The sequence below is a fragment of the Desmodus rotundus genome, chromosome 13 (genome assembly GCF_022682495.2).
Source record: "Desmodus rotundus isolate HL8 chromosome 13, HLdesRot8A.1, whole genome shotgun sequence".
Lineage (NCBI taxonomy): Eukaryota > Metazoa > Chordata > Mammalia > Chiroptera > Phyllostomidae > Desmodus > Desmodus rotundus.
In genome coordinates, this window is record NC_071399.1 from 50,021,748 (window position 1) to 50,034,751 (window position 13,004).

Sequence of the window (13,004 nt, forward strand, 5' to 3'; positions counted from 1 at the left end):
CCTTCATTATTTGTTCAGATAAGTTTTCAATTTTTTGTTCTTTCTATTCTCCTTCTGGCACCCCTATAATTCGGATGTTGGAACGTTTCAAGATGCCCTGGAGGGTCCTAAGCCTCTCCTCATTTTTCCGAGTTCTTGTTTCTTCATTCTTTTCTGGTTGGATGTTTGTTTCTTCCTTCTGGTCCACACCATTGATTTGAGTCCCAGTTTCCTTCACATCACTATTGGTTCCCTGTACATTTTCGTTTGTTTCTCTTAGCATAGGCTTCATTTTTTCATCTGGTTTTTGAACAGATTCAACCAATTCTGTGAGTGTCTTGATAACCAGTGTTTTGAACTGTGCATCCGATAGGTTGGCTATCTCTTCCTCACTTAGTTGTATTTTTTCTGGAGCTTTGAGGTGTTCTGTCATTTGGGCCATTTTTTTTTTTTTTGTTTGTCTTGGCGCGTCTGTTACTTTACTGTGAGTTTGCTGTCATTTTTACTGTTCATATTTTTGATCTTCTTTTTCTTAGATAAATCCCTTCAACATTTCATATAATAAGGGCTTGGTGATGATGAACTCCTTGAACTTGACCTTATCTGAGAAGCACTTTATCTGCCCTTTCCTTCTAAATGAAAACTTTGCTGGATAGAGCAATCTTGGATGTAGGTCCTTGCCTTTCATGACTTGGAATACTTCTTGCCAGCCCCTTCTTGCCTGCAAAGTTTTTTTAAGAAAGCAGCTGACAGTCCTATGAGAACTCCTTTGTAGGTAACTGTCCCCTTTTCTCTTGTGGCTTTTAATCTTGGCTAATGTAATGATGATGTGCCTTGGTGTGTTCCTCCTTGGGTCCAACTTCTTTGGTAGTCTCTGAGCTTCCTGGACTTCCTGGAAGTCTATTTCCTTTGCCATATTGTGAAAGTTCTCCTTCATTATTTGTTCAAATAAGTTTTCAATTTGTTGCTCTTCCTCTTCTCCTTCTGGTACCCCTATGACTAGGATGTTGGAATGTTTAAAGATGTCCTGGAGGTTCCTAAGCCTCTTCTCATTTTTTTGAATTCTTGTTTCTTCATTCTTTTCTGGTTGAATGTTTCTTTCTTCCTTCTGGTCCACACCGTTGATTTGAGTCCCAGTTTCCTTCCTGTCACTGTTGGTTCCCTGTACATTTTCCTTTATTTCACTCAGCATAGCCTTCATTTTTTCATCTAATTTGTGACCAAATTCAACCAATTCTATGAGCATCCTGATTATCAATAGTGTTTTGAACTATGCATCTGATAAGTTGGCTATCTCTTTGTTGCTTAGTTGTATTTTTTCTGGAGCTTTGCTCTGTTCTTTCATTTGGGCCATTTTTTTTTTTTTTTTGTCTTGGGGTGACATCATGACATCATACCTAGTAGTGTTTTATTTATATGGTTTTAAAGAAACAGTAAACATTATCATTGGGATGGACATTTAATTACTATTACCATTCTCCTTGAGACTTTCAGTAGTCATACAATTAATCTTACTAAAACATCTCCTTTCAATACCCAGTTCAGAAACCTTACAGGGGTGTCTAGCCTTTTGGTGTCTCTGGGCCACACTGGAAGAAGAGCTGTCTTGGGCCACACTTTAAATACACAAACACTTAATGAAAACTGATGAGCAAAAGAAAGGTTTTAAGTAAATTTACATTTTTGTGTTGGGCTGCATTCATGGCCATCCTGGGCCACAAGTGGCTTGCAGGCCGCGATGGACCCCCTTGCTAGTGACTTTCTATTATTTGCTTCTAGCTGACTACTAACTTTTACTATGTTACTTCAACATACCCCTTGATTTTTCTTCTGCATCCTTTTTATTTAGAATTTCCACTCCACTCTTTTCCTGGAACTTACCCATCCTGGGACCACATTTCAAGTTCTACCTAATTACACATAATGTTTTGGAAACCCAATGTGTACTTGTTTTTGTACATTAAAAAGAAACTGTCACTCATCCACACTCTACCTTAATAATTTTTTTGGGCCAGCAGGGCAGAATGGTTAAAAGAATGGACTCTGGAGATGCATTGTGTGCATTCTCATCCCAGTTGCACCTCGTACTAGTTCTGTACCTTGAACTGCTTACTTAACCTTTCTGAGCCTCATTTTTTTCATCTATAAATTGGGAACAGTAATAGTACCCCACTCACAGGGCTGTTGTACAAATCAGAGAGTTAATATATGCTTAAAACAGTGCTCAGTACTAAATAGATGTTTGCTCTTGTTAGTACATATTTTAAAAAGATCATATTTGACAACTTCCTTAAGGGTGAGGAATGTCTTGTTCTTTCTATCATGGTATACTTAGTAGGTATTCAGTAATTATTGAATGAAATTGAAATTTATTGAAAAAGCCAGTTGTCCTGTAATAGCTACTGTGGTTTCGAAAAAAGGTTGCTTAAACTTGCATGGAGTACTTTCAGCAGCCATTAAGTGAGGGTACAGTGTTTCTGGGATAATTTAATAGCAGAGTATACTGTTTCCTTGCTTAATTATGGTTTGGAAAAAGAACTATGTAGTTTAAAAATACATACTTTTGAACAAAATCATACAAAGATGAAATGATGAAACTTTGAATACTAAAACACTTAAAATATAAGCTTCAGTGCTTTAAATTTTAAAGACGACAACAACAATGAATTAATGATGAGCAACAATCATCCCAGTAAAACTAACCAGTTATATAAGTTTCCTAGAACATTGGTTTTATGCTCTCTTCTAGGATTTTTAGCCTTCATAGGCATTTGGCTTTTTTAACACATTTAATAGAGGTTTTGAGTAACTTACAATTGCATACAAGATGTCCAGGATTAATATCTGCTGTTGGTCTTGTATTTTAAATTTCAATACATTGCAAATTGTGTTAATGATGTTTTAAGCTTAAAATATTTGACATTGTACCTGGTAGTGTTTTATTTATATGTTTTTAAAGAAACAGTAAGCATCATTTGGGTGGATATTTAATTACTATTATTCTCCTTGAGACTTTCAGTAGGAACTTGAATAGCAGCTCTAAAACTGGACCACAGGTGAAGTACAGAGTAATATTTGGTTTCAATGGGAAAAAGGGAAGAAATATCCATTAAATATAGGCTTAATTTTTCTGGTTCCAAGAAGAGAAAAATTGAGTTTTCACCAATAAATAGAAACTGACTAAATGCCTTAAGAAAGTAAAATTATTTTTTTCACTTTAATATTTTATTCCATTTGGTGATTCCTTTGGTAAAGTAGTTTTTTCCTCTATAGGTTTTACAGGAGCTTTGAAGCATCAGACAAAGAACCGCTCACTGTCAATACCAGTAAACCCAGGAGCTCAAATTCCCATTATGTAATCATTGTTTGTAATAAAGTCTAGGTATATTATCTTGCATATTTAACAAAGAGTTAAAAGACTAAATTTTCCTCTTTTTATGTTTATTTGCTCAAAGACTTAATAATGCCTCCTAATTTGGTCATGCATTTATTTCAAGATTTTTTATATGTTAAAGTGTTCTAAGTGTTTCTAGTTGAAATAAAAATACAGGTATATTCAAGAATCTAAAAAGTTAGGTTTTGTAATGGATCAATATTTAAATAAAAGGAGGAAAGGTATCAAGTAATTGTAATAAAATATTCATCAGTTGTAGGATGACCTACTCATCTACTTGCCAAGTGTTCTGTTTCTGTTTATAACCTTTGTGTAGAGACATTGAGAGTTTATGCTGTAAATTTCTGCATTCTCTCTGCTTTAGAGTTGGAAATACTGAAAGATTTTTATATTCTAGTACACCTCCCCCCAAAGCACAAAAAATTGAAGAAAATTCTTGGACAAATTTATTAGCAATGGCAATATGAAAATTCAAGGCTATATGGCATCCTGGAGTTTCTGTGGAAATCATTTACTTCCTTCTTCTTCTGCCATGTTAAGTTTAGTCTAGATTTGAATATTCCAAAATAGAGCCCCAACAGATTTCTAGAGATTTTCGTCTTTAATATATCACTTCTGTACCCTCTGTTCTTTTCTATATTCTTTAGTGTATGTACGTGGGAACATTAGAAGCTATTTGAAGAAACTAGGAAGTAAAATTGTTAAAATAGCAACTTTCATGTTGATAACTTGAAAATTATGGATTGTAGATGTGTTTCTGTTAATGTGAATCTTGTACATAATTTTTATCTTCAAATTTATTATGTTTAAGAAGCGCATATTTATTGTCTCTTATGACTGGTGCTATATACATAGTTTGACTTAATTGAGGCTTATGTCAAGTAAGCTAGTTTTACTATTTGAATGAATTCTTTTTTTATTTATGGCTATTATTAGTTCCCAATGATCAATTAAACATTCTGAAATGTCCTTTTGTGGTCTTATGCTGTGGAAATACAAGGGAAGTTTGTTGTGGTTCTTATTTTAAATGACTTGCAGTTATGTTATAAAAAAATGTATGCATGTGGAATAATTATAAAAATAGCAAATCATTAAGGATTAGGTCACAAAGTACAGTCTATATGGAAGAAGAGCTTAGTGGATTCAGAGGAACGGGATTGGATTTACTGAAGGACCCTGGAGCTAGACTGTTTGGATTTGACTCCTGGTTCTGCCACGATAGTTACTAGCTACGTGAGTTTAGAAAAGTAACTCAGCTTCTTCAGGCATTTGTTTTCATGTAATGACTTGACTTCTTTGCTTTGCATCTGGAGTGACACTAGTTAAGAACCACCTTTGAGAGAATTTTCTTTGTGCAGTGGTTACAGTGAGGAACCCTAGTTGAGGCTCAAATGAGTTAACATAATAAATTATGTGGAACAGGGTTTGAAAGTGTTAATTGTTGTTAGACTGTAAAAGGATGAGGATTTAATCTGAGGTAAAGAGAGTTTCAGGCTGAGAGAAGTTAAAAGGTTATCTAAAAGTGTTTTCCATCTCAAACAAGTATCTAGTTACTTTGTGTCTCTGGGACCAAAATGGGTCTTGGAAAACAACTTAGTCATCAATCAGAAAAGCATGGAACATTTCAAAGAAGGATTACACATATGGAAAAAACCCCCACAACAGTTCTTAAAGCATATTACCTGTGTCAAAGTCATTTAAATGTACAAATATATTGAAACTATGAAAGAGTGATAAAAATTTTTAATGAGCTAGTGATTGCAAATGGACATTAACCATATATCAAAAAGGTGAATTTACACGCTTTTTTTTCTTGTGATTACAGTTTTTTCATAAAAAGCAAGTTGGAGAGAGGCATTTAGTTAGTTTGATCTACAGTGTGATGCAAGCACAATTTGTTTACGTTAAGTACTAACTGCTTGTTGAATGTAATAAGATCATTGCTAATATCGGGAGAGCCATTCAATGGAGTGTCACCGACAGTGTGTGTGTTAGTGTTCATTTCTCTCTCTCTGTCTCTCATTCTTGCATACACACACACATAATTTCAATATATTTGTAAATTTAAAGGACTTTGATACAGTTAATATGCTTATTTAGAAGTTAAGTTTTTTTTTTTTTTAACTACAATAGGCTCCTAGCTCATCATCCTACATTTAGAGTCCTCCTGGTCCTGCATGCCTCCCTGCATGGCACTTCTGTGATCGTTTTCTTTTATCTGTTCAACCTGATCTTCACTAGTATGCTTACCCTCTTCCTCAGCCCATCCCCTGGGACCAAATCAGGCCTCAGAGAAAATTTTAAAAGTTCCAGTTCAATACTCGGGGATTCAACGATAGGGGTAGTTGCTGATAATTTGATACTTTATCATTTATAATTGGTATACTGCTTTGTTCCTATGATCACTTCTCCACCTTGCACCCCAATTCAGGTGCCTGGGCTACTTTTATTTCTCTTTGCAGAGTCATTGCTTTGCTAAGTCTAAACTTATTCATGGAACTCAGAGACTGACCTTTCTGATGTGTCACATTTGCAGCTGCTCATCTTCTAGGAGATGTCTGTTAATTTATTTTAAAACCTTGTGATACCAACCACTTGCCTAATTTTTACCCATTGTCTCTCAGGGTTTTGTCTGTTTTCTACCTACTAAATTTTTTGGAACTACCTACTACTGGTTCACTGCCTCCTAATCTCTACTTCTAAATCCTTACTCCTTCCAGTCACACTGCAGGAACCTCAGGCACTGCCTAAAAATGACAATGGCAGAGAGTGAAATGTTGTTTATAAAATTTCTCTGGTGAAGGAAGGAGCCCATAGAGTGGATTCTATTAAAAACATGAGATAAAGTAAGGCCATAGACAAAAACTGAGAAAACTTTAGCATTAAGGGCCCAGGAGGAAGACTTCTTTCTTTTGGATGAGATTATAAATTAGAAATAAGATGGAGTGTGGGGAGGAGAGTTCAGGAACATAATTCATTGGCTTTATCATCTCTGAAATTTAGGTAGAGATGTTGCCTGTGGATAGTGAGATAAATTGCAATGGCTGCAACAGAATGAAAAAAGAAAATATGTAATGGTTTATATGGGGAATGATTATATAGTCAACCAAGAATGAATATAAGGATTGTTGAACTGCTGTGGAATAAGTAAATTCCCTGATTATGGTCCCTGTAACATTTGGGAGCCCAGGAACAGACTGGCTAATAATTAGTCAAGTATGTATATAAGGCTTTTCAAGGATTATATTTGAGTATTAAAGGCAGTTTACAAAAATATATCCAGCATACCAAAATAAAATTAAGTTTGCATTGTGGCAAAGGAGAAAAAAGAGGTTGAAAATAATATGGAGTTGAGAATGAGTATTATACTTAGATATGAGGAAGTCTAATAATGGACCATAAATTAGTTGAGAGCTTTCTAGTAGCTCTAGCAAAGGCATTAATTAAGCAAAGCACAAGAGCTGAGAAAATACTGGCCTGAGGTCTTCTCTGCAAATTTATGTCCTAATGAAAATATGGAACCAACTTTGGGTCAGCAGAAATAGCCTTTGGGAAAATCAGTCTTGACTACAAGAAAGTTTGCAGTGATGCTTCATTCTTTCTGGTGATGGAAATCTATAGATGTTTATTGGGCAGAATTAGACTGGATTAGAACAATTAGAATAAAACGAACTCTCTTAACAATGAAAACCCATACCTATAGTTTGTCATTCAATTACTATTCTACAGGAAGTATTTATAAACTTTTGGTATTTCAAAATACCGGTTTACCGGTCATCATCAAGGCAGTCTAAAGTTATATTCCTGCTCATTTTGGGCTTACCTGGGTACATTCAAATTTAGATTGTCAAAACATTCTCAGATATCCAGTGTTTTCATCAGAAACAATTACAAGGAAAGAGTGAGAATACTTTCTTTGAAAAAGTATTCTGAAAGAATTTAGTTTCTAGCATATTATCTAATACCAACCAAATGATTGGGTGACTGGAACAACAAAGGGCGGTGTGAGTCAGAGAATTGGTCGGTAGTAGTGCAGGAGTGAGAATAGCCATATGTCTACCTTTGAAGACCAAAACTGATTTGTGTCTCCAGTGAGAGAGCAGTTAGTTAAATTTTTATCTCAAAACTAATTAAGGGATTTTACCTTGACTGTATCCTTATTTAATAAAAAAATTTTATTAAATTGGTTTTGAGCAATTTTTTAATAAGAAGGATTGGAAAGTATTCTTTCATGTATTAAAAGCATTAAGTCAGGAGCTCTTGTCTTAATTAGTGTAAAGATGGATTACTAAGCAGAAACATTGCACAAGCAAGTTGCTAATTATTCTCTCAGATATTGGCTAGCAGTGGAGACCTTATGATGAAATAGCAAAGGGTGAGCAGATCTATGGATTATTTTATGTTTGACTGACTGTGTAAATGACTCATTGGATGAACATTTGGTGGTGAGGTACTTGAGAGAAAAATAGGAAGTCATGGCCCTGGCTCTCAAGAGTCTAGTCTATAGGAAAGTAAGCCACTACAGTGTGGTAAGTTCTGTAATTAAATACTTGGTATGCTGTGAAAGTAGTGAATTGGGAGCTGGAGAATAACCCATTTCAGAGGATGAGACATTTAGTTGAATTTTGAGGGAATTTACTTGCTTGAAAAAGGATCACCCCAGTTGGTGGAAGTTCAGAAACCTTACACAGCGTAGATCTTTGAAGTAGGAAGGATATACCCTATGTATAATGGGGAAATGCAGGGAATGGCAAGAGATGACACCAGAGTGGCGGGAAGGGGCTGGAATAGGAAAGGACTTTTGTGCTAGAATAAAGAGCTTCACTCTTTTTTTTATAAATTTGATTTTAGAGAGAGGAAGGCAGGCAGAGAGAGAGAGAGAGAGAGAGAGAGAAACATTGATCTGTTGTTACAACACATTTTTGCATTCATTGGTTGATTCTTGTATGTGCCCTGACCAGGGATGGAACCCACAACCTTGGCATATTGGGATGATGCTGTAACCAGCTGAGATACCCACCCATGGCAGGAGCTTCATTCTTAAAAGCTATATGGAAACATGGAAGGGTTTTGAGTAGAAAAGGTATATGATTAAATTTGCACTTTAGAAGGATGGCTCTGACAGCAATTTAAAGAAGGCTTTAGATATGGGAACAGTACTGTTAGCAAACAAGGTTATATGAGACACTGCTGTAATTAGTGAGAAGTGATAGCCCTAAATTAAGGCTGAGACAGTGTGGCAAGGAAAAGGAGGAGAGAATCACATTCTATCTATCTATATGTATCTATCTATCTATCTATCTATCTATCTAATGTCTTTTATTTAACACAGTATGTTAAAACCATGATCATTTCAATACATAATCAACATTAAAATTATCAGTGATATATTGTATATTTTTATATCAAATCTTCAAAATTTGTTTTTTATTTTTTGTTGCATTTTCCATTACTATTTGTCCCCCTTATACCTTCTCCACTGCAATCACCACACTGTTGTCCATGTTTATGAGTCCTTTTTCCTTTTTGCTCTATCTTTCCACCCCCTAACGCTCCCCACCCCAAGCTGTCAGCCTGCCCTTTATCTGTGAGCCTATCTCTATGATTTCTCTCATGTGTGGGATCTAATGAACAAACTGACAAGCAAAACAGAGAATCACATTCTAACATGGAGGTAGAACCTACAATACTTTGACTCAGTGCCAGATAGGCTGTGAGAGATGATAGAAAAAAAGAACTGAAGATAATTTGTGGCCTTCTGATTCAGGCCACAAATATTTTGTTTTGTTTTTAATTTGAGGTGAAGTTCAGTTTAACATAAACAAAAATAACCATTTTAAAGTGTACAATTCAGTAATATTTAGGCCATTCACAGTGTTGTATAATCACCACTTTTATCAAGTTCCAAAACATTTTCATCTCCCAGTAGAAAACACCATACCCATTAAAGCAGTGATTTCCCATTAGCTCTGACCCCAGCCACTGGCAACTACCAATCTACTTTCTATTTCTATGGATTCACCTATTCTGAATATTTCATATGAAATATGTGATAAATTAGACCAGCAAATATGACCTCTTTTGTCTGGTTTCTTTTAGTTAGCATGATTCCCAGGGTCATCCATGTTATAGCATGAATCAGTACTTAATTCATTTGTATGGCTGAATAACGTTCTATGTATATATGTACTACATTCTGTTTATTCATCTGTTAAAGGACATTTGAGTTGTTTCCCCTTTTAGCTGTTGTGAAGAGTTTCTATGAACATTAGTTTACAAGTATTGGTTTGGGTACCTGTTTTTAGTTCTTTTGGTTATATACCTAAGAGTGGAATTGCTGGATCATATGGTAATTCTGGGTTTTACTTTTTGAAAAACCACCAAACTGTTTTCCACAGTGGCTGTACCATTTTATGTTCCCGCCAGCAATATACAGGGTTCTAATTTCTCCACATTCTTACCAATACTTGTTATTTTCTGTATTTTTAATTATAGTCATCCTAGTGGTTGTGAAGTGGTATCTCATTGTGGTTTTGATTTGCATTTCCCTAATGACTGACGATGTTGAGCATTTTCACATGCTTGTAAACCATTTGTATATCTTCCTTATTCCGCTCCTAGGTATATACCCCAAAAGTCTGTTCAATATATATATAAGACCCTTGTTAGATATATAATTTGCATATATTTTCTCCCATTTATAGTTTTTCTTCACTTTCTTGATAATGTCCTTCGATCCACAAAAGTTTTAATTTTGATGAACTTCAATTTATCTATTTCTTCTGTTGCTTGCGTTTTTGGTGTTATATGTAAGAATCCATTGCCAAACTGTAAGAATTTTATATTTTGATTGTTAGTCTATTTTGAGATTGTATACAGTATGAGTAGGTGTCCACTTTTATTCTTTGGCATCCAACTTTATTCTTTTGCATGTGGACATCCAGTTGTGCCAGCACTATGTGTTGAAGAGACTATTCTTACCCAATTGAATGGTCTTGGCTCCCCTGTCTGAAATCAGTTGGCTGGAGTTATATGGGTTTATTTCTGTATCTTTGTTGTGTGTGATCTTTGAAGCTTGTGGTCAGCTAGTGTTTTTTATTTATTTATTCATTTATTTTTTATTTTTAGAGAGGGGCCGGGAGGGAGAAAGAGAGGGAGAGAAACATTGATTTGAGAGACAAACATTCATCAGCTGCCTCTTTTATGTGCCCAACTGGGGACCGAACCAGCCGCCCAGCAGGCATGTTACCTGACAGGGAGTTGAACCAGTGACCTTTCACTTTGTGGGATGATGCCCAACCAACCGAGCCACACTGGGCAGGGCTCAGCTAGTGTTTTGACAGATATTGCCTTGAATACCTGGAGTTCCCCACCCCACCCTACCTCCTCCCCACCAAATAACCCCAACTCTTTGAGTCTGTGCAGATTGGCTCTGTATTGGGAAACTTCCTCAATGCTTAGGTAGCCCATGTACAATTCTCCCTTCCCCTTGGACTGAGCCTAAAGATCAGGGTGAAAGTTTAGAGTCTTTTCACATGCTGCCCTGGGCATGCACTTTGGCTTTCTAAATTCTCTAGTATGCGTGGTAGTTTTTCGATGTACAGATTTTTCGAAGAATCTCTCTTCCTAGGCTTTCAGCATATTTTTGCGTGCCTTAACTATAATGTTTTGCCTCTCAGGCACACCAGTTTCATTTGCCTTTCAATATTTTAGAGGAATATCCTCTGCTTAGACACATTTCTGCCCTGAGAGAGTCTGAGTTAAGTGAAGCCAAGGCAAGCTCTTCAGTCCTTCAGGTTGTCCCCAGATAGCTAGGAACAAACACACAGTTCTTTGAGAACGAGTGGGCCAGGGTCTCACACTGGGAATGTGGGCTTCATCCTCAACACTGCTGATGAGCTGGCTTGTAGAGGAGGGAGTTGGGGGGAGGGAGGATGTTGTGGGGGGAAGGGCAAGTAAAAATGCTGCAAAGTTTGCCTACCATTTTTGTGTTTCCTCTTTCTTTATCTAGTATTTTTGCTTGGTTGCTGTAAACCTTTAACTATTTTCCAGAGTTCTGACAAAATTGGTTCAGATAGTTTTACTCACTTTTTTTTTTCCTGGAGGTATGGGCCTTGGGACTACTTATTGCATCATTTTTGCTGATATCACTTCTACAGGTGGCTTTTGAAGAATGAATTTGATGGGAGAGGTGAAGAGTGTTTGAGCTATAGAGAGGGATTTGAGAGTTATCAGGTGTAGATAGCTACCCAGGGAGAGTATATTTCTTGAGCAGTTTTCAAGAGAAGTATTAAAACTCATGTTTATACATGTATTTTAGTCACTTGATATGGGATTTGTATAAAAGAAACATTATAACTTTTAAGTAAATTATAAAAATAAATACCTATGAATCTACTGCCCAACTTAAGAAAACTAAAACGTTATAGTATCTTTGAAATTATTTTGTATTCCATGCAATCCAGTTCTTCACCTTCCCTTATCTTCCTCCAAGGGCAAAAAGTATAGTGATTGGGGTGTGGCAGGGGGCTAATATTCCTGTGTTTTCAAACAAAACAGATCACAAAGCAGGTTAACTAGATATGTACATATCTCTTAATTTTATTCCTGTAGGGAATCTTGACGAGCTTGACTTTTTTTGATTTTTGATAATTTTTGCTTTTTTTTATTCTTCAGGTACAGTTGTCTCCATTTTCATGTTTTACATTTTTCATTCACTGTTGTTTTAAGAGTATCCCTATTGTATATAGCTGTATGCTATACATTTTAATGAATACCTAAAACCTAGATGTGTGAATGTTATACAATCTATCCATTCTCTTGAAGGTATTTAGAGTTGTTTTCAGTTTTATTTTTGTTATTATTTTTTTGGCCAGCATGAGCAGTGCACAAGTATGAACATTTATATATATATATATATATATATGTAAGACATACAGGGTGGGATAAAAGTAAGTTAACAGTTGTGAATATGCGAAACACAGAGTTTATTCTTGTATTATTATTTCTTTATTATTAATTGTTGTATTTGAGAATGGATACAACTGTAAACCTACTTTTGCCTCACCTTGTATAGTGTTTCTACAGGAGTGGAATGGCTGAATCCTGAAAGATACACATGTTCATCTTTACAAGATGATGTCACACTGATTTCCACAAGGATTGTTCCAATTTGCCCTCCTACCAGCAACACATAAAAAATCCTACTGATTGGTATTTTTGCCAACATTTGGTATTGACGGTACCAAATGTTGCTGATACAGTGTGTGTAAATATGGGTTCATTGAGGTTTTAGTTTGAGGATGAGCATTTGTAATATTTTTATTAACCATGTATGTTATCTCCTCAAATTATTATTTTTTTCATTTTTTTATTGGAATTTTTGGATTGTACTTATTTGTGGAAGGTCTGTATTGTATTCTGGATACTAATCTTTTGTTGGCTATATATATTGTCAGTATTATCACCTAGTTTGTGATATGCCTTTTTACTTTATGAAGTCCTTGAAACAGAAGTTCTTAATTTTAATGTATTCAAATTTATGAATTTTTTTATGGTTAGTGATTTTGGGTTTAAGACAAGACAGTTTCTTATAATTTCTTCTAAAATATTAAAATTTTGTCTTGTACAT

The 13,004-nt window shown here is 35.4% G+C and overlaps 1 protein-coding gene across 1 annotated transcript in view; it reads left to right on the plus strand.

The window, feature by feature from the left end:
* TSC22D1 (TSC22 domain family member 1) overlaps positions 1-13,004 on the plus strand; it is a 154,239-nt gene that overhangs the window by 65,152 nt on the left and 76,083 nt on the right. The window lies entirely within an intron of this gene.